We start from the raw sequence: 22,778 nt of genomic DNA, 5'->3' as shown, positions 1-22,778 counted from the left end.
ACTATATATATGAGACATATATAAAATATGCTTTAAGACCATTCATGGTTGAGGCTGGTGTCTCTGGAGCTGAGCCCCTGTGATAGCCGGCCCCAAAAGACATCCAAAGAAGATGTGGTGGTCAGAAGAAGGAAGTCAGAGGTTAAGCAGCAGAGTTGCAACACATAGGAAGGAGCCCAGGACTTCCCAGCAGCGGCAGGCACTGGGAGCATGCAGGGGGCTGGGGCATGCTGGGAGACACCAGCCAGGAGCCAGGATCCATCATTAAGGATGGTGACGGATCGACACGCTGATCTTCTTCCGATTCAGTTTTTGCTTTTCCCTGGATTCCTTCATTTTCTTTGCTTCTTTTCAAAGGGTTTGTGAAAGCTAGATCTGACCTTGTCCCACACTGTCTATCTCTGCAAAGAAAAGAAAGTTTCATATATATATATAGATATACACAAATATACATACATTTATATATATGCACACATACACATACACATGTATAAAAAGACTTTTTTTCTCAAATCAACTGCTGTAGCTGACATGAAATTGACCCCATAGCACACCTACCTTTGCAGGAACATGTAAAAGCAGCAGGACTTTTGAAGCGGCATCTAAGCAGCATGAGCTATGTAAGGGTCAGTCCTGCTAGGGGCCACCTTTCAGTGTAAGAAAACTGGCATCAAGAAGTTCTTCAAGCAAGCACAGTCACATCTGCCCCTCACCCTGATGAATTCAGCCAGGTTTCAACACACAGCAACCTGAAGCAAAGAGTTGCCCCAGGTTAGCAGACAGTCAAGCTGGAGCACACAAAAAAAACAGATGCTAAAAAACCCTCAGCTCATCCTGCTGAAAGTGAGTGGCTGTACCACAGAACAGCACCCCAGCAAGCTCATCGATGGACATACGCAAAGTGTAGTTCACAATTCAAGCCCCAGAGCTGTTTCAAACACACAGCTATGAATAGCCAGCTGTTTCAACAGCAGAGCCATGCTGGGGAGGTTCACCAAGGGTCAGGGCAGCAGACAAATGTGGCTGCGGCAGAGAGTGGACTCAGCACAGGAGAGCAGAGTGCCAGCCCTCGGGGTAGGGATGCTGCCCACCATGTGTACATGGAAATGAAGAGACGGACAATGTAAGGTGGCCAAAGCATCATCTTGTAGATGCTCTGACTAGAACTGTGGAATCATTTAGGCTGCAAAAGACCTTTAAGATTATTGACTCCAACCATTTACCCTACGCTGCCAAATCCACCACTAAACCGTGTCCCAAAGTGCCACATCTGCACCTTTTCTAAACACCTCCAGGGATGGTGACTCCACCACTGCCCTGGGCAGCCTGTTCCAGTGCTTGACAACCCTCTAGGGGAATAAATTGTTTCTAGTATTTGCTAAACCTCACCTGGTGCAGTGTGAGGTCGTTTCCTCTTTTCCTGTCATTTGGTACTTGGGAAAGGAGATGGACCCCCACCTCACATCCTCCTTTCAGGTGCTAGAATCATTGCAGTATAGTCCCTAAATCCTGGCCAGAGCCTAGAAAAGTCTGGGAAATTCAAGTGTTAAATATGACCCAGCTCTGAGGCAAGATAGTTCAGATAATTCTGCAAACTACTGAAACCCAGGCAGGGACACCTTCCACTAGACCAGGTTGCGCTCAGCCCTGTCCAGCCTGGCCTTGAACACTGCCAGGGATGGGACATGTCTTTTTAGATAGGCACACACTCCCCCCGATCAAACTGCTTCCAGCAGCAGACAAACAAACACGGAGACAAACATGGGCTGGAGCTGACACCCTCTCCGCCGCTTTAAACCCACTCAGGAATAGTCCCAAACACGAGACAAAGTGCTGATGAATGCCCCCATGGTGTGTAACAACCCCACAGACCCCTCCGTGCACCTCTAAGCTCACCAGAGCCACCACAACCTGGAGGCGGCAGAGCCAGCCCAGACGAGGACCAGGACCGGGGGAATCTCACCCGGAGCCTATCCCCGCCGTCCCCCCGCACCTTGGGCCTGCTCTTGGCGCCGGCTTGCGAGGCCCCCTCATAGCCTCCGCCATGGCCATGCTCTGCGGCACCACCATGCTGCGGCCACGGCTACTGCAGGCGGAAGCAGGGAGAGACTGACACTGCCCACATCCACGCCCTTCCAGTCAGCAGAGCGCCAGCCACGTGAGCACGGAAGGACCCTGCGCAGAACAGAGAACTGGGAGCCTGGGCATGGCCGCCAGGACTGGGTGAGGCAGGTCTCGTGTCAGAGGGGAGCGGGCTTGGGGTAGGCTCAGATACAGGCTCAGATAGGGGAAAGCTAGCCTCCTTAATAAGGGCATGGTGAGAGGTAGAACTACTCCTTAGGATCCTGTGGGGAGGCCAGGCCCCTCCATAAGTGTTTGAGATGAGGATCGGCCCTCCTACAAGCGCCAGTGGGGGAACAGAATCCTTTATAACGTACTGTGGGGAGGCCAAGCTCCTCTATAGGAGCCTGGAAGGGAGCTAGGTTGCCCTACTGAGGACCGGATGGCAGGCCAGGATCATCTCTAGGAACAGGGGAAGAATCCAAACCTCTCTATAAGGGAGTGGCCAGGCTCCCCCTATGAGGACTGGCCAGGGAGGCAAGGCCCATCTATGGAAGCATTGGAGGAGGCCAGGTTCCCCTCTACGGACCTGTGGAGTGACCAAGCTGTCATATAATGCCCTGTGGGGGGTAGGGAGGAGCAGGCTGCTCCATAGGAGCCTGGGAGGAGACCAAGCTCCCCTAAAAGGACTGGAAGGTAGGCAAGGCTCATCTATAGGAGCCTAGGAGAAGGCCCGGTTCCCCTATAGGGACCTGTGGAGGGGCCAGGCTCTCTTATAATGCCCCGGGGTCATAGGAGGCTGGGGAAGGGGGCTCCTCCATAGGAGTCTGCGACAAGGATAGGTGGCTCTATAAGGGTCTTTGGAGAGGTGAAGCTGCTGCTAGAGGGAATGCGAGGTAAGAAACCAAGCCCCTGCTACTGAGGATGGGGAGTGTGAGGTCTCTTCTTTCTACTTGCACCATAGCAGGACCTGGAAGTGCCACCGGTACGCAGCAGCCTGTCCTGCAGTGCCGGACACACTTCTAGCCGCAGCAGGAGTCCAGGCTCATCCTGGGGGACCAGGCATCACTGACCCTTCCGATCCCTACCCAGGTGCTCAGCTGCCCCAGGGAGCCACTGATGGAGCCGAGGCCAAGCCCCACTGGAGCAGAAGTGATTTCAACCAGTCCCCACATGGATGAGACCCTGCAAAGCTCAGTCTCTCCTTGTAGAAGACATTGAAGTCAAGGACGTAATGATCTTGAACAGGTAACGTCCACTGTCTTAGGCCTTGTACTTTTGGCTTGAGAAAACCCTTTGTTGTCAACATCATCTGTAATTTATAACACCTGTGGGAAAGGTAAATTGTGCATGGGTCAAGGCATGGGTCAAGGCAGAGATGATGCTGACCAGGAGTCCATTGCACATTCTGGAGCTGGTGATTCCCTGAGCAGGCACAGGGCTGGTCTGCACTGCACAAACCCTGTAGCTGCAGGAGGAGCTTGGATATCTCATGGTAACAGGGGTTTTATGGGCGGCTCCTGCCTGATGCTGACCTTTAAACCAGCTTCCTGGCCCTGCCTCTATCTGGAAATGCAGCAAGAAGTTCTCATGTGAACTTTCTTCATGAATAATGCTGTTTACTTTTGATGCTTTATGTATTAGCTCATCAGACCAAGAAGGAAGTGCTCTAACTCTACCTCAAGGCAGGGTGCCCAGCATCTGAAGGGACGTAAGATTTACATGCTATCTGTATCCCTCTTCTTATTCTGTCTTATTAAAGCAGCTGTGGCCTCTCTGTCTGTAGGGGGGAAGGCAGGAGCTCTGCAGATGGTTATCAGGATCTCTTCTTAGTCCCTTCACTTCTATGGGTGTCTGGGAGGAGGACAGACCCCTCTAGAGAGGCCTGTGAGGAAACTCAGCCTGACTCTAGGGGCCCAGGGGGAGGCTAAAGTCTTGGTGTCTCACAGCTGTCGTGCTATTGAGCAAGTAGGAAGTAAAGGCTGAGCAAGGATATGCTCTTGTAGGCTTCCTCCCAAAAGAGGGAACCTGAATATCCTAGGGTGCTTTGAAGGTGTACCAGCCCTAGCCTAGACAAAAAAGTGAGTATGACATCTTTCAGAAGAAAGATAGCCACCACGCAAGTCTCAAAACTTACTCTTAAAAGATGTATGTGAGAACTAAGACTACAGCAGGGTCCTTCAGCGGAATATTTGTAGACTTGGTCTTTCAGAAATGAAAATGGACTGCCAATTCCTTGGCATGTGCACTTTGCACAGTCCGTTGTAATGCAGCAGGAGAGATCTTTAAGTTCACTGCCATCTTCATGGCTTCAGGAAATACAGTAAAATCTCCAGGAACTGTTTGGCTTAGACATACACTAAAGTCACGCAGATTCAACTTGAAGAATATCATACATCAGCAGCTCCTGTTGCTCCAAAATTAGTCACCTGGCACCAGGTTTAAATGGCTGAACTGTGTGCTGGTCTCCTTATCCTCCATCCCTGTGTCATAAGGCACTGAGGAGCTTCTTAAGCAATGCTGCACGTGAGGATATGAGAGAAACCAGCAGCCCTGCAGCACATGAGTTTCTGAATCAAAGCCATGATCATGTACATGGTAACAGAAAAAGCATGAACTTTGAGGAGATATGGTCAGAAAAGGAGTTTCAGGGCTCGAACCCAGCATTAATAACTATGTTTATTTCCAGTGGTATATAGTCACAAGAAGTCCAAGGGACTTCTTTACCAGAAGTTAATCAAATGAGGGTGTGCAGAGTCTAGCGGGCACGAGCTATACCGTGAACCCAAAAATCTGCAAGCCCGTCATTGGACAGGTGGTTGAAGAGCTGAGCAACTTCTCCAGATCCTCAGCAACACTGCAGGGTGCAAGTTTGTGGCAGCACAGCCTCTCCTTGAGTAGCTGCGCTGTGGACTGCTATAACAGGCAAGATGCAAATCAGCTTCCAGTATCAGCAGTTCAATCTGGAGCACATCTACAGCTAAGCCAGACACGCAGTGTATTGTTGGTGCTCCTCTAAGTGAGCTCCCTGAAAGACATGGCCAAAATTAAACCTAAATTACAAGTTTAATCACCATTAATGAAGGACTTTAGAAACAGGGAAAAGCTTAACCGGAGATCTGAGTGGGATATATGTTCCCTAAACATAAGCCTGCATCCCCAAAGCCTTGTGCAGCACATTTCTCAGGACATATGACTTCTTGGTTATCTCCAGCCTCTTCCAGATGGCTGCACATTGGAAGAACTTCAAATCAAAAACTTTTTCTGACACAGATAGCCTCTGCGTCTGGGTCCATCACTTAGATTCCTTTTCTTCCCCCGAGTGTGAAGATGGGATATCTGTCCAAGCAGTTAGCTGATCAAAGGCACAGATTTGTAATAGGCACTTTCTGAATGTGCAAATAATTATCTGAGTCCTCAAATACTTTGCTGAAACGGAGAAGCACTTCAGCTCTGTGCAGCTGCTGTGAGAAATGGTCTCTAGGTAAAAAATTAAGCTCGAGGTAGACTCGTCAGTGAAACAGCTCTTTATTAATGTTTTTGCAAAAACAGGTGTCCTAGAAAGTAGACACACACAGCAAATGCAGAACTATGATTTACATTTCCTATCCCGTCCACAAGTTCCCTCCCTTGTTTCCCCACAGGTTGGGTACTCCAAGGTTTACAACCTATTCAGTGCTTGTAATCTATATGCTGACGGTCCCCCCTCTGTTTATACCTCCCCTTACTCGACTTTGTACGCCCTTTCCTCTTATTTATTAACCACATCATTATTAACCACATAATCCTTTTCTGGTTCAATTTTGTAACTCTTTGGCAAACATGTGGTACCCCAACTTACTGTTTAACCAGCCTGCGCTGGCTTAGTTTCATAGGCTGTACATGGAGAGTATTCTTTTTAACCTCGGAGTGAATCTTTCGTCTAGAGATAATATTGGCTTTAAACACAGAGTGTGTCTTTTTGACTTACTAGACCTCAAACCCTTTGTTTTCTTCCCTTAGGATCTTAGCCCCAGCCCCAGTATTGAAAACTCTTAATATTGGAAAGCCTTAATATTGATCGTAAAGCTCTAAGATTGGAAAGCCTTATTACTACAAAGCCCCAACCCCAGTTATGTGAAAACAACACTGTTTCTCTCACAATTCCTCTTTCTCTTATTTATACTGGTTTTGGGTTTTGTACTTTCTTTAAAGAATTGCCCCACATGTCACTTCCAGTCTGGATAACGTAATTTCACGGTTTTGGTATAAAGATAAGTCATCCAAATCATCTTTTTTCCTTTTTTTTTTTTTTTTTTCTAAAGCATTTTATCAGAGTAGGGTGGTGGTGGTCCCATGAGCATTTCCTTTGACAAAGTTTTTTCAAGAAGAAATTGTACAAGTCTTCCTATATACGGAATTATGTAGCACCTTATAGCTATTAATACACCTGCGACTACAATTAGAGAAGTAAAAACTGGTACCACCATTCCTCTCCATTTTCCAAACCAGGATTCTAACCATCCTGTAATGAAATATCTGTTCTCGAATTTTCAGCCAAGGTAGTGAGGCCTTGTAAGGCTCTGGTTATGGTTCCCTCTGGTGCTGCACTATTTGGAATAAAAGTGCAACACGTATTCCCTAGCATTATGCATACTCCTCCTTTTTCAGCTAATATATCTAAAACTATTCTATTTTCACTGTATATTTGACCCATTCTACCCAGGCATTTGTATTCCTATATCCTGTTTCTATTTCAAACATCTACTTCAAATCTTTAACTGCAATTACACTTACTATCTTAGGATTCTTTGGTGGAGTCCATGTTCCCACCGATGGAGAAATGCTAGTGTCCACAGGCTGGCCACATTCATTGCTCTTTGGCTCCCAAGCCATTATTCTAAACCTAGCAATTGAATCCCCTCCTGTCACATCTGCCCCCCGGCCATGAACTTGCCTTACTTCCCCTCCAGCACTTGCAACAGCAAGTGCTATGGGACAACACTCTAAACCCCTACAGTCAGGTTCTATGTGACCATTAAACATCATAATTTTACTTTCTAGCGATTTTCCCTAAGCACTGGATGAGATCCACCCATTAAAGGCAGTTGTAAACCAAACATCACTCCACCCAGGACAAGGTGATTCCCAGCATGGTTGGAGATAATACTCTGGGTATAAATATTTCCCGCAACTTACTGTTTCACCAGCCTGCACCGGTTTAGTTTCATAGGTTGTACATAGATAGTATTCTTTTTAACCACAGAGTGTATCTTTCATCTAGAAATGACACTGACTTTAACCACAGAGCATGAGAGCATGTCTTTTTAAGTAAGTATATCTCAAACCCTTTCTTTCGTTGCCTTAGGAACTTAATCCCAGACCTTAATAAGAGAAAACTCTTCTTATTGCAAAGCCTTACTATTGATCTTAAAGCTCTAAGATTGGAAAGTATTAATATTGTAAAGCCTCATGCCCAATTACGCAAAAACAACACTGTTTCTCTCACAGCTGGGAGTAACGGGAAACACCACCACAGTGGCCAGACCAACAGTGTCTTCTGCCTGGAGAACCTACAAACAGGATCAACAGCATCTAGTGATGTAGCCGTCAACTATGCCATAATCAGGCTCACCTGAAACAGAGAGAACAAAAAACTTAGGTCTGCTTTTGAGAAGAGCTCATTACAAGACTCTACACACGACAGAAACACTGGCCACATGTGTTAAAGGGATGGGAGGCAGTGGTGGATGAGGCTGAAAGAGATGTCTTGATTCTATGATTCTATGATTTGTCGAACAACCAAAGCATTTTAGCAAGTTTCATCACTATGTGCCACAGGGAATCATATAGCCCATGCTGTTGAATCAGGGAAAGGCCCAAACTGCAGAGAATGGTTGGATCCCAAGCTTGGACATCCTTAACCTCCAGAAATGCCTACATACAGGGCTTTGATCAGAACTTCTCCTTAGTGAAACCTTGTCTCCAAGGTCAGAGCCCAGCTTCCCAGGATCTTTCAGGGGGAACCGGACTTCGCCTAAACCATTCCCTTTAGACAGCTAAAGCTCGTGATCTGATGGGGAAGAGCAAAAGCAGAGTTTTTCTGTGGAGCCAGAAGCAACATAAAGCAAGTAATTCTGGCACGCTGGTTGGGGTGGGTAGAGGTGCCTTCCCACACAGCAGAAAAGATAGAGCTGAGGATCTGCGTGGCTCTGGGACTCCCAATGCCCTGGCTCTGTGCTCCCCAGCTGCACTCCCAGAGCTGGTGGGAAGGCAAGAGGTTAGGCCAGCCTGGGCTTTATGGAGACCTGATACAAAGGCATGTCATGGTGGGCTGACATGAAGCCAGAGGGCATTGCGGAAATAGGTGATCCGCTCGCACTCCTGGGTCTCAAAGTACTGAAACGACACAGACAAAACAGCCCTAATATCTGTCAGAAGAGAGCAAATCTCCTTTATTCTGATCTCATCCCACTACAAAGATCTCTGTCCACAGCAAGGAACAGGTGACGTTGGTCTTCTGCAAGAAACACAGTAACCATGAGTCATAGAATCATAGAACCAACTAGGTTGGAAAAGACCTCGTCCAGAGAAGTCATTCCTTTACACACCCAGGTATTTCAAAGGTGAGCCTTAAGCTCAGGAAGGTCTGCAGCACCGATGTGGAAGGGGTCACTCAGCACACCACTACCTCTGCGGAGACAAAGCCAGCTTCCTGAAGGCACTGCATGTTCCCTAGGTACCCCATGGTCCTGCAGTCCCAGCTGACTTCTCTCCCACAACTATGGAGCAATAAAAAAGCATTGGGGATCTATGAAAGCAAAGTGTCTTGACTGGTTTGTCTTCTCTCTCTTTCCTGCCCTTTTCCAAGCAGCTTTAAGCCCAAGTCTTTTGAAAGGTGCTGTCTGGTATAGCTCAATTTCATGAGCCTGAAAGACAGCCTTTCATCCCACATGTACATATGTACTTGTTATCACTTACTGTTTGCAAGCTTGCAGCAGACATGGGATAAAACCTCAATCTCTGCAGTTCCTGTCCATAGAATCTCAGAATCATGAAATAGTTAGGGTTGGAAAGTACCTGAAGATCATTTAGTTCCAAGCCTCCTGCCATGGGCAGGGACACCTCGCACTACACCATGCCACGTGAGACTGCATTCAACCTGGCCTTGGACGCTGCCAGGGACGGAGCATTCACAACTTCCTTGGGCAACCCATTCCGGCGCCTCACCACCTTCACAGTAGAGAACTTCTTCCTTTTATTTAGCACTTGTTGGTCCTCGCTAGACCATTTTGCTATGAGACAATCTGCTTTAGACTGATACATCCACTCAGAGGGGTTCCCATGCTACCATGTGAGATACATGGTGAAGGGCTGCTGGCACACTGGGGTCACATGGAGACTGCTTCAGCCAGTTTGCATCCCCAGTGTGCCAGTACCTTCTGCTGCAAACTCATTTAAAGTCGTTCAGAGTCTCAGAGTCTGCTAGGTGGTATCATGGCTGTAGGACACACTGGCCTTAAGTCACTGAGTACCCAGGGATGACCACGGATGTTCAGGATAATGGCCACACCAAACGCACAAGCAGGTTAATGGGCAAAAAGGTCACTACTTTGATTCTGTTAATTTGAAAAGGTAGTGGAAGGAAAAATAAAAACATAAGAATAGTGGAAACCTTGAAGTGGTGGGACTTTAAATGCAGAACGCATGCCTAAGACACACACAGGGTTAGCTGCAACACGTCCTGCTGCTTCACTGCCAGGGTAACAGAGAGAAGGCAGATCTGTGCCATCCTAGACCCCTGCAGACAGGAGTGGACATTCAGAGGATCACACTGCCATGTGAAGGTGTCTGTGAGCTTTTATGTCACAAGCTTTGATGTGCTCTTTCTGCCGTTCTTCTAGGATCTTTTCTACTGTGGTAATGCTCTGCTGGTAACTGCTGCCTGTGAGAGAAATCACACTCTCATCTGATTAACACTGATTAAAAAGATCCTTTGCTAGAAGGCAGTACATGAAACCTGAATTGTCAGGAACATGGGGGAGAAAGAAGCAGTAACGTGTGAGCTCAGCTATGGATGTGCACTGCAAGGAAATGCAGAGCTGCGCAGCAAGGTGGAGGGTCATGTTTCAGGGAAATGGTGAGAAGCAGGAAATGGGGTGTGAAGCCATGGCATGGCTCTCAAGTGAGCTCCACCTCTGGTATGTTGGGCATGAGTTTCTGAGGAGCCTGCCCTGACGCAGGAGCTGTTGCTCACTCAAGAGCCATGCCATGGCCACACACCCCATGTCCCAGGAAACACTCTCGTCACCCTTCAAAGCCTGCCTTTCCACACTCACCAGCATCCTCTGGTGTTAATTTCATTTGAGCCAGCTTGAGGAACAGCTGCCAAAAATGGGAGAGAGAAGAAAGCTACAGGAGAGCCAACTATATTGAAGCCCAGCTAGAGAACATTGCCAGCCCTTACATCTAACCCCCAAAGCCAGAGCTGGGAGAAGAGTTATGGGGCAGGACAGCTCCAAGAACATACACCCTTCCTGTCCCATAGCCACCCACGTCTCTATAACTTCTCCTGCTGCTTCTGTGTAACCACATTTGTGTTGTGGGGTACAGCATGTTCCGCCTCATCCTTATGCCTGCAGTAGCACTCATAAAGGCACTTGGCCTAGGAGAGCCAACAAACAGGGCAGGAGCGTGTTAGCAAGCAATGAGTTGCTAATACAGCTCATGCAGGTAGCTCTGGAGGAAAACACAGCCTCCAAGTGAAGAGGTGGCCACAGGCTGCCTGCAGAGCAGGGGACAGCACACAAGGCCCCCAGTGCCCTGCTGCTTGGTAGCTTAAGCCAGTCGGCAAGTCATCCATGCAGTTTCTACTCACCCCCCAACCAGAGGGATGGGGAGGAGAATCAAAAGAATGTAACTCCCACGGGTTGAGATAAAACCAGTCCAGTAACTAAGGTATAACACAAATCACTACTGCTACCACCAATAATAATAATGATAAGAGAAATAACAAGGAAGAGAATACGATACCACCTGCCGGAAATGAGCCCGACAGAGAAGAGGACATGCCCTTCTGAGGAACTCCCAGTTACATCCCCGGGCATGACATGCTGTGGTATGGAAAACCTCTTTGGCTAGTTCGGGTCAGGTGTCCTGTCCCTGCATCCTCCCAGCTTCTCCTCCTCCCTGGCACAGCATGAAACTTACAAAGTCCTTGGTCAGGGTAAACATTCTGAGCAGCAACTGAAAACATCAGCTTTATCAGTAGTATTCCCAGGCCGAAAGTCAAAACCACAGCGCTGCACCAGCTACTAAAAAGGAGAAAAACTGACTGCTGCTGCTGAACCCAGGACAGGAGGAAAACACAGTCTCCAAGTGAAGAGGTGGCCACAGGCTGCCCGCAGAGCAGGGGACAGCACACAAGGGCCCCAGTGCCCTGCTGCTTGAGGAAAACTGGCCTCACAAGACCAGCTGCTCTTCATCTCGCATGAAAAGCTCATAGCAATCGAGTCCTTGACATCCAAATCACTCTTATCCAACCGTGCAAGGCTGCTACCAGCCATGTCCCTGGTGTACTCTTCAGTTTTTCACAGCACGCTATGCAGACTTAAATGTGACGGTCTTCCTCTGCTGCAGCTCTTGATGTAGTGTCTGCAGGAGTTGAAGCAGAGGAAGACCCTCATATTTAAGACTGCGCCAGCACTCTGCGTGTGTGTTAGCAGTGTTAAACCATATAGCAAGAAAGAGCAGCATGTTTGCTTTACCTCCATGGTCTTGTCGTACTGCAGATTCCTGGTTTTGTGAATCGCCTCCATTATCAGCTCTATCTGTGAAGACAACAGAGCCAGTGTCAACACATCAGTGACCATCAAAGCTCCACGATGGAGTATGTGGCTTAGGAAAGGAAGAGGCACAGGCCAAACTCAGATGGCCTTAAGGACCTATGTCCACCTAAAGCATCTTCACAAAACCCACCTTTTATTCATCTAGCTAAGCCTCCGCCTGTCTATGCAAAGGAACCAATATATAGTGCTGTATCATCTCCATAGAATCTAGGAAAATTGGGAAGCCCACACCCTTCTGCTAGGTCCAAACTTCCAGCAGTTTTCCCTCATCTTCCAGACAAAGGAATCTCGAGCCAGAAGAGGTTAAAAGGCTTGGCAATTTTAGCAAACCCTATGGACATCATGCAACACTATTATATGAGAGATAGGTATATATGCTTTAAAACCATTCCTGGTTGAGGCTGGTGTCTCTGGAGCTGAGCCCCTGCGATAGCCGGCCCCAAAAGACACCCAAAGGAGAAGATGTGGTGGTCAGAAGAAGGAAGTCAGAGGTTCAGCAGCAGGGTTGCAACATATAATAAGGAGCTCAGGACTTCCCAGAAGTGGCAGGCACTGGGAGCATGCAAGGGGCTGGGGCATGCTGGGAGACACCAGCCAGGAGCCAGGATCCATCATCAAGGATGGTGATGGATCAACACCCTGCTGACCTTCTGATGCATTTTTTGCTTTTCCTTGAATTCCTCCATTTTCTTTGCTTCTTCCCAAAGGGTTTGTGCCACCTAGATGTGACTTTGTCCCACACTGTCTATCTCTGCAAAGAAAGGAAAGTGTCATGAAATATAGATAGATATACACAAATATACATACATACATATATACACACACACATATATGAAAAGACTCTGTTGCTCAAATTAACTGCTGTTGCTGACATCAAACTGACCCCATAGCACAGCTATCTTTGTAGGAACATATAAAAGCAGCAGGACTTTTGAAGCGGCATCTAAGCAGCATGAGCTATGTAAGGGTCAGTCGTGCTAGGGGCCACCTTTCAGTGTAAGAAAACTGATAGCAACAAGTTCTTCAAGCAAGCACAGTCACATCTGCCCCTCACCCTGATGAATTCAGCCAGGTTTCAACACACAGCAACCTGAAGCAAAGAGTTGTCCCAGGTTAGCACACAGTCAAGTTGGAGCACACAAAAAAAACAGATGCTAAAAAACCCTCAGGCTCATCCTGCTGAAAGTGAGCAGCGATACTGCAAAACAGCACCCCAGCAAGCTCATCGATGGACATACGCAAAGTGTAGTTCACGATTCAAGCCCCAGAGCTGTTTCAAACACACAGCTATGAATAGCCAGCTGCTTCAACAGCAGAGCCATGCTGGGGAGGTTCACCAAGGGTCAGGGCAGCAGACAAATGTGGCTGCGGCAGAGAGTGGACTCAGCACAGGAGAGCAGAGTGCCAGCCCTCGGGGTAGGGATGCTGCCCACCATGTGTACATGGAAATGAAGGGACGGACAATGTAAGGTGGCCAAAGCATCATCTTGTAGATGCTCTGACTAGAACTGTGGAATCATTTAGGCTGCAAAAGACCTTTAAGATTATTAACTCCAACCATTTACCCTACGCTGCCAAATCCACCACTAAACCGTGTCCCAAAGTGCCACATCTGCACCTTTTCTAAACACCTCCAGGGATGGTGACTCCACCACTGCCCTGGGCAGCCTGTTCCAGTGCTTGACAACCCTCTTGGGGAAGAAATTGTTCCTAATATTCACTAAACCTCACCTGGTGCAGCCTGAGGTCGTTTCCTCTTGTCCTGTCGTTTGGTACTTGGGACAGCAGATGGACTCCCACCTCACATCCTCCTTTCAGGTGCTAGAATCATTGCAGTATAGTCCCTAACTCCTGGCCAGGGCCGAGAAAAGTCTGAGAAATTCAAGTGTTAAACATGCATTGCAGGGCAGACGAACCTCTGGAAGATCCCACAGTTACAGGATTGATAATATAGGAACATGTATTTGCACATCTACCCCACCACCACCCAAATCTTGTACATGGACTTGGGAAATAGAGATAATACCCTACTTCAGAAGAATGTGTCACAGCGAGGATCATTTAGCTTAAGGTATTCAAATAGAAGTAGAGCTACGTATTCAAGGATTCAAGATTCTGCCTTCAAACAGTAGTTTGCAGGATCAATTTGTCACCAAACATGTAAAACAACTTACTTTGCAGGAGTACCATCTTTGTTGCTGCATGCAGTATCAGTGGTGTCAGCTTAGGAGGGAGCGAGCACGGTGCTAACGAAGTCCATGTTGAAGAAAAGATAAAACCTGCCCTGTGTGGGGAGAGTCTGCTCTGACTTCATGCGTGGCTCCAGCCATGCCCTGCCACCAACTAAAATCATGGAACCACAGCCACAAAATAAATCTTCTTCTGCAATCACAGCCATAGCTGACACTTAGATCTGACCCTTGTTTTACAGAAGAGGTCAATTAATTCACCAGTTTATTCTCAAAGGGCTTTGACAGCCAGGACTTCACTGGCACCGCTCTCTGTGGTGCAGTGTACAACATGGAAGAGGTTTGGCAATAAAGAGAAACATTTCCAATTTGACCCAGCTCTGAGGCAAGACAGTTCAGTTCAGATCATTCCACAAACTACTGAAACCCAGGCAGGGACACCTTCCACTAGACCAGGTTGCGCTCAGCCCTGTCCAGCCTGGCCTTGAACACTGCCAGGGATGGGATGTGTCTTTTTAGATAGGCACACACTCCCCCCGATCTAACTGCTTCCAGCAGCAGACAAACAAACATGGAGACAAACACGGGCTGGAGCTGACACCCTCTCCGCCGCTTTAAACCCACTCAGGAATAGTCCCAAACACGAGACAAAGTGCTGATGAATGCCCCCATGGTGTGTAACAACCCCACAGACCCCTCCGTGCACCTCTAAGCTCACCAGAGCCACCACAACCTGGAGGCGGCAGAGCCAGCCCAGACGAGGACCAGGACCGGGGGAATCTCACCCGGAGCTTATCCCCGCCGTCCCCCCGCACCTTGGGCCTGCTCTTGGCGCCGGCTTGCGAGGCCCCCTCATAGCCTCCGCCATGGCCATGCTCTGCGGCACCACCATGCTGCGGCCACGGCTACTGCAGGCGGAAGCAGGGAGAGACTGACACTGCCCACATCCACGCCCTTCCAGTCAGCAGAGCGCCAGCTACGTGAGCACGGAAGGACCCTGCGCAGAACACAGAACTGGGAGCCTGGGCATGGCCGCCAGGACTGGGTGAGGCAGGTCTCGTGTCAGAGGGGAGCGGGCTTGGGGTAGGCTCAGATACAGGCTCAGATAGGGGAAAGCTAGCCTCCTTAATAAGGGCATGGTGAGAGGTAGAACTACTCCTTAGGATCCTGTGGGGAGGCCAGGCCCCTCCATAAGTGTTTGAGATGAGGATCGGCCCTCCTACAAGCGCCAGTGGGGGAACAGAATCCTTTATAACGTACTGTGGGGAGGCCAAGCTCCTCTATAGGAGCCTGGAAGGGAGCTAAGTTGCCCTACTGAGGACCGGATGGCAGGCCAGGATCATCTCTAGGAACAGGGGAAGAATCCAAACCTCTCTATAAGGGAGTGGCCAGGCTCCCCCTATGAGGACTGGCCAGGGAGGCAAGGCCCATCTATGGAAGCATTGGAGGAGGCCAGGTTCCCCTCTACGGACCTGTGGAGTGACCAAGCTGTCATATAATGCCCTGTGGGGGGGTAGGGAGGAGCAGGCTGCTCCATAGGAGCCTGGGAGGAGACCAAGCTCCCCTAAAAGGACTGGAAGGTAGGCAAGGCTCATCTATAGGAGCCTAGAAGGAGGCCCGGTTCCCCTATAGGGACCTGTGGAGGGGCCAGGCTCTCTTATAATGCCCCGGGGTCATAGGAGGCTGGGGAAGGGGGCTCCTCCATAGGAGTCTGTGACAAGGATAGGTGGCTCTATAAGGGTCTTTGGAGAGGTGAAGCTGCTGCTAGAGGGAATGCGAGGTAAGAAACCAAGCCCCTGCTACTGAGGATGGGGAGTGTGAGGTCTCTTCTTTCTACTTGCACCATAGCAGGACCTGGAAGTGCCACCGGTACGCAGCAGCCTGTCCTGCAGTGCCGGACACACTTCTAGCCGCAGCAGGAGTCCAGGCTCAGCCTGAGAGACCAGGCATCACTGACCCTTCCGATCCCTACCCAGGTGCTCAGCTGCCCCAGGGAGCCACTGATGGAGCCGAGGCCAAGCCCCACTGGAGCAGAAGTGATTTCAACCAGTCCCCACATGGATGAGACCCTGCAGAGCTCAGTCTCTCCTTGTAGAAGACATTGAAGTCAAGGACGTAATGATCTTGAACAGGTAACGTCCACTGTCTTAGGCCTTGTACTTTTGGCTTGAGAAAACCCTTTGTTGTCAACATCATCTGTAATTTATAACACCTGTGGGAAAGGTAAATTGTGAAGTGGGTCAAGACAGAGATGATGCTGACCAGGAGTCCATTGCACATTCTGGAGCTGGTGATTCCCTGAGCAGGCACAGTGCTGGTCAGCACTACGCAAACCCTGTGGCTGCAGGAGGAGCTTGGACATCTCATGGTAACAGGGGTTTTATGGGCGGCTCCTGCCTGATGCTGACCTTTAAACCAGCTTCCTGGCCCTGCCTCTATCTGGAAATGCAGCAAGAAGTTCTCATGTGAACTTTCTTCATGAATAATGCTGTTTACTTTTGATGCTTTATGTATTAGCTCATCAGACCAAGAAGGAAGTGCTCTAACTCTACCTCAAGGCAGGGTGCCCAGCATCGGAAGGGACATAAGATTTACATGCTATCTGAATCCCTCTACTTATTCTGACTTATTGAAGCAGCTGTGGCCTCTCTGTCCCTAGGGGGGAAGGTAGGAGCTCTGCAGCTGATTATCAGGGTCTCTTCTCAGTCTCTTCACTTCTGAGTGGGTGTCTGAGAGGAGAACAGACCCCTCTAGAGAGGCCTGTGAGGAAACTCAGCCTGCCTCTAGGGGCCCAGGGGGAGGCTAAAGTCTTGGTGTCTCACAGCTGTCGTGCTATTGAGCAAGTAGGAAGTAAAGGCTGAGCAAGTATATGCTCTTGTAGGCTTCCTCCCAAGAGAAGGAACCTGAACATCCTAGGGTGCTTTGAAGGTGTACCAGCCCTAGCCTAGACAAAAAAGTGAGTATGACATCCTTTAGAAGAAAGATAGCCACCACGCAAGTCTCAAAACTTAATATTAAAATATATATGTGAGAAGAAAAAGTACAGCAGGGTCCTTCAGCAGAATATTTGTAGACTTGGTCTTTCAGAAATGAAAATGGACTGCCAATTCCTTGGCATGTGCACTTTGCACAGTCCATTGTAATGCAGCAGGAGAGATCTTTAAGCTCACTGCCATCTTCTCGGCTCCAGGAAATACAGTAAAATCTCCAGGAACTGTTTGGCTTAGACATGCACTGAAGTCACGCAGATTCAACTTGAAGAATATCATACATCAGCAACTCCCATTGCTCCAAAATTAGTCACCTGGCACCAGGTTTAAATGGCTGAACTGTGTGCTGGTCTCCTTATCCTCCATCCCTGTGTCATAAGGCACTGAGGAGCTTCTTAAGCAATGCTGCACGTGAGGATATGAGAGAAACCAGCAGCCCTGCAGCACATGAGTTTCTGAATCAAAGCCATGATCATGTACATGGTAACAGAAAAAGTATGAACGTTGAGGAGATATGGTCAGAAAAGGAGTTTCAGGGCTCGAACCCAGCATTAATAACTATGTTTGTTTCCAGTGGTACATATTTACAACATGTCCAAGGGACTTCTATACCAGAAGTTAATCAAATGAGTGTGTGCAGAGTCTAGCAGGCACGAGCTATACCATGAACCTAAAAATCTGCAAGCTTCTCATTGGAGAGGTGGTTGAAGAGCTGACCAGCTTCTCCAGATCCTCAGCAACACTGCAGGGTGCAGGTTTGTGGCAGCACAGCCTCTCCTTGAGTAGCTGCGCTGTGGACTGCTACAACAGGCAAGATGCAAATCAGCTTCCAGTATCAGCACTTAAGCCTGGAGCACATCTACAGCTAAGCCAGACACGCAGTGTATTGTTGGTGCTCCTCTAAGTGAGCTCCCTGAAAGACGTGGCCAAAATTAAACCTAAATTACAAGTTTAATCACCATTAATGAAGGACTTTAGAAACAGGGAAAAGCTTAACCGGAGATCTGAGAGGGATGTACATGCCGTAAACATAACCCAGTTTCCCAAAGCCTTGTGCAGCACTTTTCTTAGGACGGATGACTTCTTGGCTATCTCCAGCCTCTTCCAGATGGCTGCACATTGGAAGAACTTCAAATCAAAAACTTTTTCTGACACAGATAGCCTCTGCGTCTGGGTCCATCACTTAGATTCCTTTTCTTCCCCCGAGTGTGAAGATGGGATATCTGTCCAAGCAGTTAGCTGATCAAAGGCACAGATTTGTAATAGGCACTTTCTGAATGTGCAAATAATTATCTGAGTCCTCAAATACTTTGCTGAAACGGAGAAGCACTTCAGCTCTGTGCAGCTGCTGTGAGAAATGGTCTCTAGGTAAAAAATTAAGCTCGAGGTAGACTCGTCAGTGAAACAGCTCTTTATTAATGTTTTTGCAAAAACAGGTGTCCTAGAAAGTAGACACACACAGCAAATGCAGAACTATGATTTACATTTCCTATCCCGTCCACAAGTTCCCTCCCTTGTTTCCCCACAGGTTGGGTACTCCAAGGTTTACAACCTATTCAGTGCTTGTAATCTATATGCTGACGGTCCCCCCTCTGTTTATACCTCCCCTTACTCGACTTTGTACGCCCTTTCCTCTTATTTATTAACCACATCATTATTAACCACATAATCCTTTTCTGGTTCAATTTTGTAACTCTTTGGCAAACATGTGGTACCCCAACTTACTGTTTAACCAGCCTGCGCTGGCTTAGTTTCATAGGCTGTACATGGAGAGTATTCTTTTTAACCTCGGAGTGAATCTTTCGTCTAGAGATAATATTGGCTTTAAACACAGAGTGTGTCTTTTTGACTTACTAGACCTCAAACCCTTTGTTTTCTTCCCTTAGGATCTTAGCCCCAGCCCCAGTATTGAAAACTCTTAATATTGGAAAGCCTTAATATTGATCGTAAAGCTCTAAGATTGGAAAGCCTTATTACTACAAAGCCCCAACCCCAGTTATGTGAAAACAACACTGTTTCTCTCACAATTCCTCTTTCTCTTATTTATACTGGTTTTGGGTTTTGTACTTTCTTTAAAGAATTGCCCCACATGTCACTTCCAGTCTGGATAACGTAATTTCACGGTTTTGGTATAAAGATAAGTCATCCAAATCATCTTTTTTCCTTTTTTTTTTTTTTTTTTCTAAAGCATTTTATCAGAGTAGGGTGGTGGTGGTCCCATGAGCATTTCCTTTGACAAAGTTTTTTCAAGAAGAAATTGTACAAGTCTTCCTATATACGGAATTATGTAGCACCTTATAGCTATTAATACACCTGCGACTACAATTAGAGAAGTAAAAACTGGTACCACCATTCCTCTCCATTTTCCAAACCAGGATTCTAACCATCCTGTAATGAAATATCTGTTCTCGAATTTTCAGCCAAGGTAGTGAGGCCTTGTAAGGCTCTGGTTATGGTTCCCTCTGGTGCTGCACTATTTGGAATAAAAGTGCAACACGTATTCCCTAGCATTATGCATACTCCTCCTTTTTCAGCTAATATATCTAAAACTATTCTATTTTCACTGTATATTTGACCCATTCTACCCAGGCATTTGTATTCCTATATCCTGTTTCTATTTCAAACATCTACTTCAAATCTTTAACTGCAATTACACTTACTATCTTAGGATTCTTTGGTGGAGTCCATGTTCCCACCGATGGAGAAATGCTAGTGTCCACAGGCTGGCCACATTCATTGCTCTTTGGCTCCCAAGCCACTATTCTAAACTTAGCAATTGAATCCCCTCCTGTCACATATGCCCCCAGGCCATGAACTTGCCTTACTTCCCCTCCAGCACTTGCAACAGCAAGTGCTATGGGACAACACTCTAAACCCCCACAGTCAGGTTCTATGTGACCTTTAAACATCATAATTTTACTTTCTAGCGATTTTCCCTAGGCACTGGATGAGATCCACCCATTAAAGGCAGTTGTAAACCAAACATCACTCCACCCAGGACAAGGTGATTCCCAGCATGGTTGGAGATAATACTCTGGGTATAAATATTTCCCGCAACTTACTGTTTCACCAGCCTGCACCGGTTTAGTTTCATAGGTTGTACATAGATAGTATTCTTTTTAACCACAGAGTGTATCTTTCATCTAGAAATGACACTGACTTTAACCACAGAGCATGAGAGCATGTCTTTTTAAGTAAGTATATCTCAAACCCTTTCTTTCGTTGCCTTAGGAACTTAATCCCAGACCTTAATAAGAGAAAACTCTTCTTATTGCAAAGCCTTACTATTGATCTTAAAGCTCTAAGATTGGAAAGTATTAATATTGTAAAGCCTCATGCCCAATTACGCAAAAACAACACTGTTTCTCTCACAGCTGGGAGTAACGGGAAACACCACCACAGTGGCCAGACCAACAGTGTCTTCTGCCTGGAGAACCTACAAACAGGATCAACAGCATCTAGTGATGTAGCCGTCAACTATGCCATAATCAGGCTCACCTGAAACAGAGAGAACAAAAAACTTAGGTCTGCTTTTGAGAAGAGCTCATTACAAGACTCTACACACGACAGAAACACTGGCCACATGTGTTAAAGGGATGGGAGGCAGTGGTGGATGAGGCTGAAAGAGATGTCTTGATTCTATGATTCTATGATTTGTCGAACAACCAAAGCATTTTAGCAAGTTTCATCACTATGTGCCACAGGGAATCATATAGCCCATGCTGTTGAATCAGGGAAAGGCCCAAACTGCAGAGAATGGTTGGATCCCAAGCTTGGACATCCTTAACCTCCAGAAATGCCTACATACAGGGCTTTGATCAGAACTTCTCCTTAGTGAAACCTTGTCTCCAAGGTCAGAGCCCAGCTTCCCAGGATCTTTCAGGGGGAACCGGACTTCGCCTAAACCATTCCCTTTAGACAGCTAAAGCTCGTGATCTGATGGGGAAGAGCAAAAGCAGAGTTTTTCTGTGGAGCCAGAAGCAACATAAAGCAAGTAATTCTGGCACGCTGGTTGGGGTGGGTAGAGGTGCCTTCCCACACAGCAGAAAAGATAGAGCTGAGGATCTGCGTGGCTCTGGGACTCCCAATGCCCTGGCTCTGTGCTCCCCAGCTGCACTCCCAGAGCTGGTGGGAAGGCAAGAGGTTAGGCCAGCCTGGGCTTTATGGAGACCTGATACAAAGGCATGTCATGGTGGGCTGACATGAAGCCAGAGGGCATTGCGGAAATAGGTGATCCGCTCGCACTCCTGGGTCTCAAAGTACTGAAACGACACAGACAAAACAGCCCTAATATCTGTCAGAAGAGAGCAAATCTCCTTTATTCTGATCTCATCCCACTACAAAGATCTCTGTCCACAGCAAGGAACAGGTGACGTTGGTCTTCTGCAAGAAACACAGTAACCATGAGTCATAGAATCATAGAACCAACTAGGTTGGAAAAGACCTCGTCCAGAGAAGTCATTCCTTTACACACCCAGGTATTTCAAAGGTGAGCCTTAAGCTCAGGAAGGTCTGCAGCACCGATGTGGAAGGGGTCACTCAGCACACCACTACCTCTGCGGAGACAAAGCCAGCTTCCTGAAGGCACTGCATGTTCCCTAGGTACCCCATGGTCCTGCAGTCCCAGCTGACTTCTCTCCCACAACTATGGAGCAATAAAAAAGCATTGGGGATCTATGAAAGCAAAGTGTCTTGACTGGTTTGTCTTCTCTCTCTTTCCTGCCCTTTTCCAAGCAGCTTTAAGCCCAAGTCTTTTGAAAGGTGCTGTCTGGTATAGCTCAATTTCATGAGCCTGAAAGACAGCCTTTCATCCCACATGTACATATGTACTTGTTATCACTTACTGTTTGCAAGCTTGCAGCAGACATGGGATAAAACCTCAATCTCTGCAGTTCCTGTCCATAGAATCTCAGAATCATGAAATAGTTAGGGTTGGAAAGTACCTGAAGATCATTTAGTTCCAAGCCTCCTGCCATGGGCAGGGACACCTCGCACTACACCATGCCACGTGAGACTGCATTCAACCTGGCCTTGGACGCTGCCAGGGACGGAGCATTCACAACTTCCTTGGGCAACCCATTCCAGTGCCTCACCACCTTCACAGTAGAGAACTTCTTCCTTATATCTAACCTAATCTTCCCCTTATTAAGTTTGAAGCCATTACCACTTGTCCTATCACTACAGTCCCTAATGAAGAGTCCCCTCCCCAGCATCCCTGTAGGCCCCTTTCAGATACTGGAAGCTGCTAGGAGGTCTCCATGCAGCCTTCTCTTCTCCAAGGATGAACAGCCGCAACTTTCTCAGCCTGCATTCATATGAGAGGTGCTCCAGCCCCCTTGTCATCCTCGTGGCCCTCCTCTGGACTAGCCCCAACAGCTGCACGTTTTTTTTACGATGAGGACACCAGAACTGTATGCAGTACTCCAAGTGAGGTCTCAGGAGAATAGAGTAGAGGAGCCGCATCACCTCTTTCAACCCTTGGTTACACATCACAGACAGCTGCAAGACACAGGTCAGCAGCAGGCCAGCATCATGGTCCTCTTGCCACCAGCTCTGACGTCCCTAGCACTTGCTGGCCCTGGGTAGACCATTTTGCTACGAGACAGTCTGCTTTAGACTGATACATCTGGTCAGAGTGTTTCCCATGCTACCACGTAGGATATATAGTGAAGGTCTGCTGGCACACTGGGGTCACATGGAGACTGATTCAG

The 22,778-nt window shown here is 47.7% G+C and overlaps 3 long non-coding RNA genes across 6 annotated transcripts; 2 read left to right on the top strand and 1 right to left on the bottom strand.

Annotated features, from left to right (window-relative positions):
• Nucleotides 1–1,585: 1,585 nt before the first annotated feature.
• LOC308231638 lies at nt 1,586–7,686 on the top strand. 3 transcript variants are annotated; one of them, XR_013958718.1, is made up of 3 exons: nt 1,586–2,223; nt 3,154–3,309; nt 7,552–7,686. It is a non-coding gene; the product is annotated as an uncharacterized lncRNA (long non-coding RNA). The 3 variants fall into 3 exon arrangements; XR_013958719.1 differs by having other exon boundaries at nt 1,586–2,957; XR_013958720.1 differs by having other exon boundaries at nt 1,586–3,046.
• LOC308231640 lies at nt 7,563–14,219 on the bottom strand. Of its 2 annotated transcripts, XR_013958722.1 has the most exons (5): nt 14,063–14,219; nt 13,620–13,760; nt 12,536–12,639; nt 11,808–11,870; nt 7,563–7,675 (listed from the first exon to the last, which is right to left on the bottom strand). It is a non-coding gene; the product is annotated as an uncharacterized lncRNA (long non-coding RNA). The 2 variants fall into 2 exon arrangements; XR_013958721.1 differs by having other exon boundaries at nt 13,620–14,219.
• Nucleotides 14,220–15,008: 789 nt separating this feature from the next.
• LOC308232433 lies at nt 15,009–22,539 on the top strand. The gene is made up of 3 exons (XR_013958829.1): nt 15,009–15,122; nt 16,054–16,209; nt 20,442–22,539. It is a non-coding gene; the product is annotated as an uncharacterized lncRNA (long non-coding RNA).
• Nucleotides 22,540–22,778: the final 239 nt, after the last annotated feature.

This window comes from Psittacula echo, assembly GCF_963264785.1.
Source record: "Psittacula echo genome assembly, chromosome: Z".
Taxonomy (NCBI): Eukaryota; Metazoa; Chordata; class Aves; order Psittaciformes; family Psittacidae; genus Psittacula; species Psittacula echo.
This window is presented reverse-complemented; position numbering and strand designations above follow the sequence as displayed.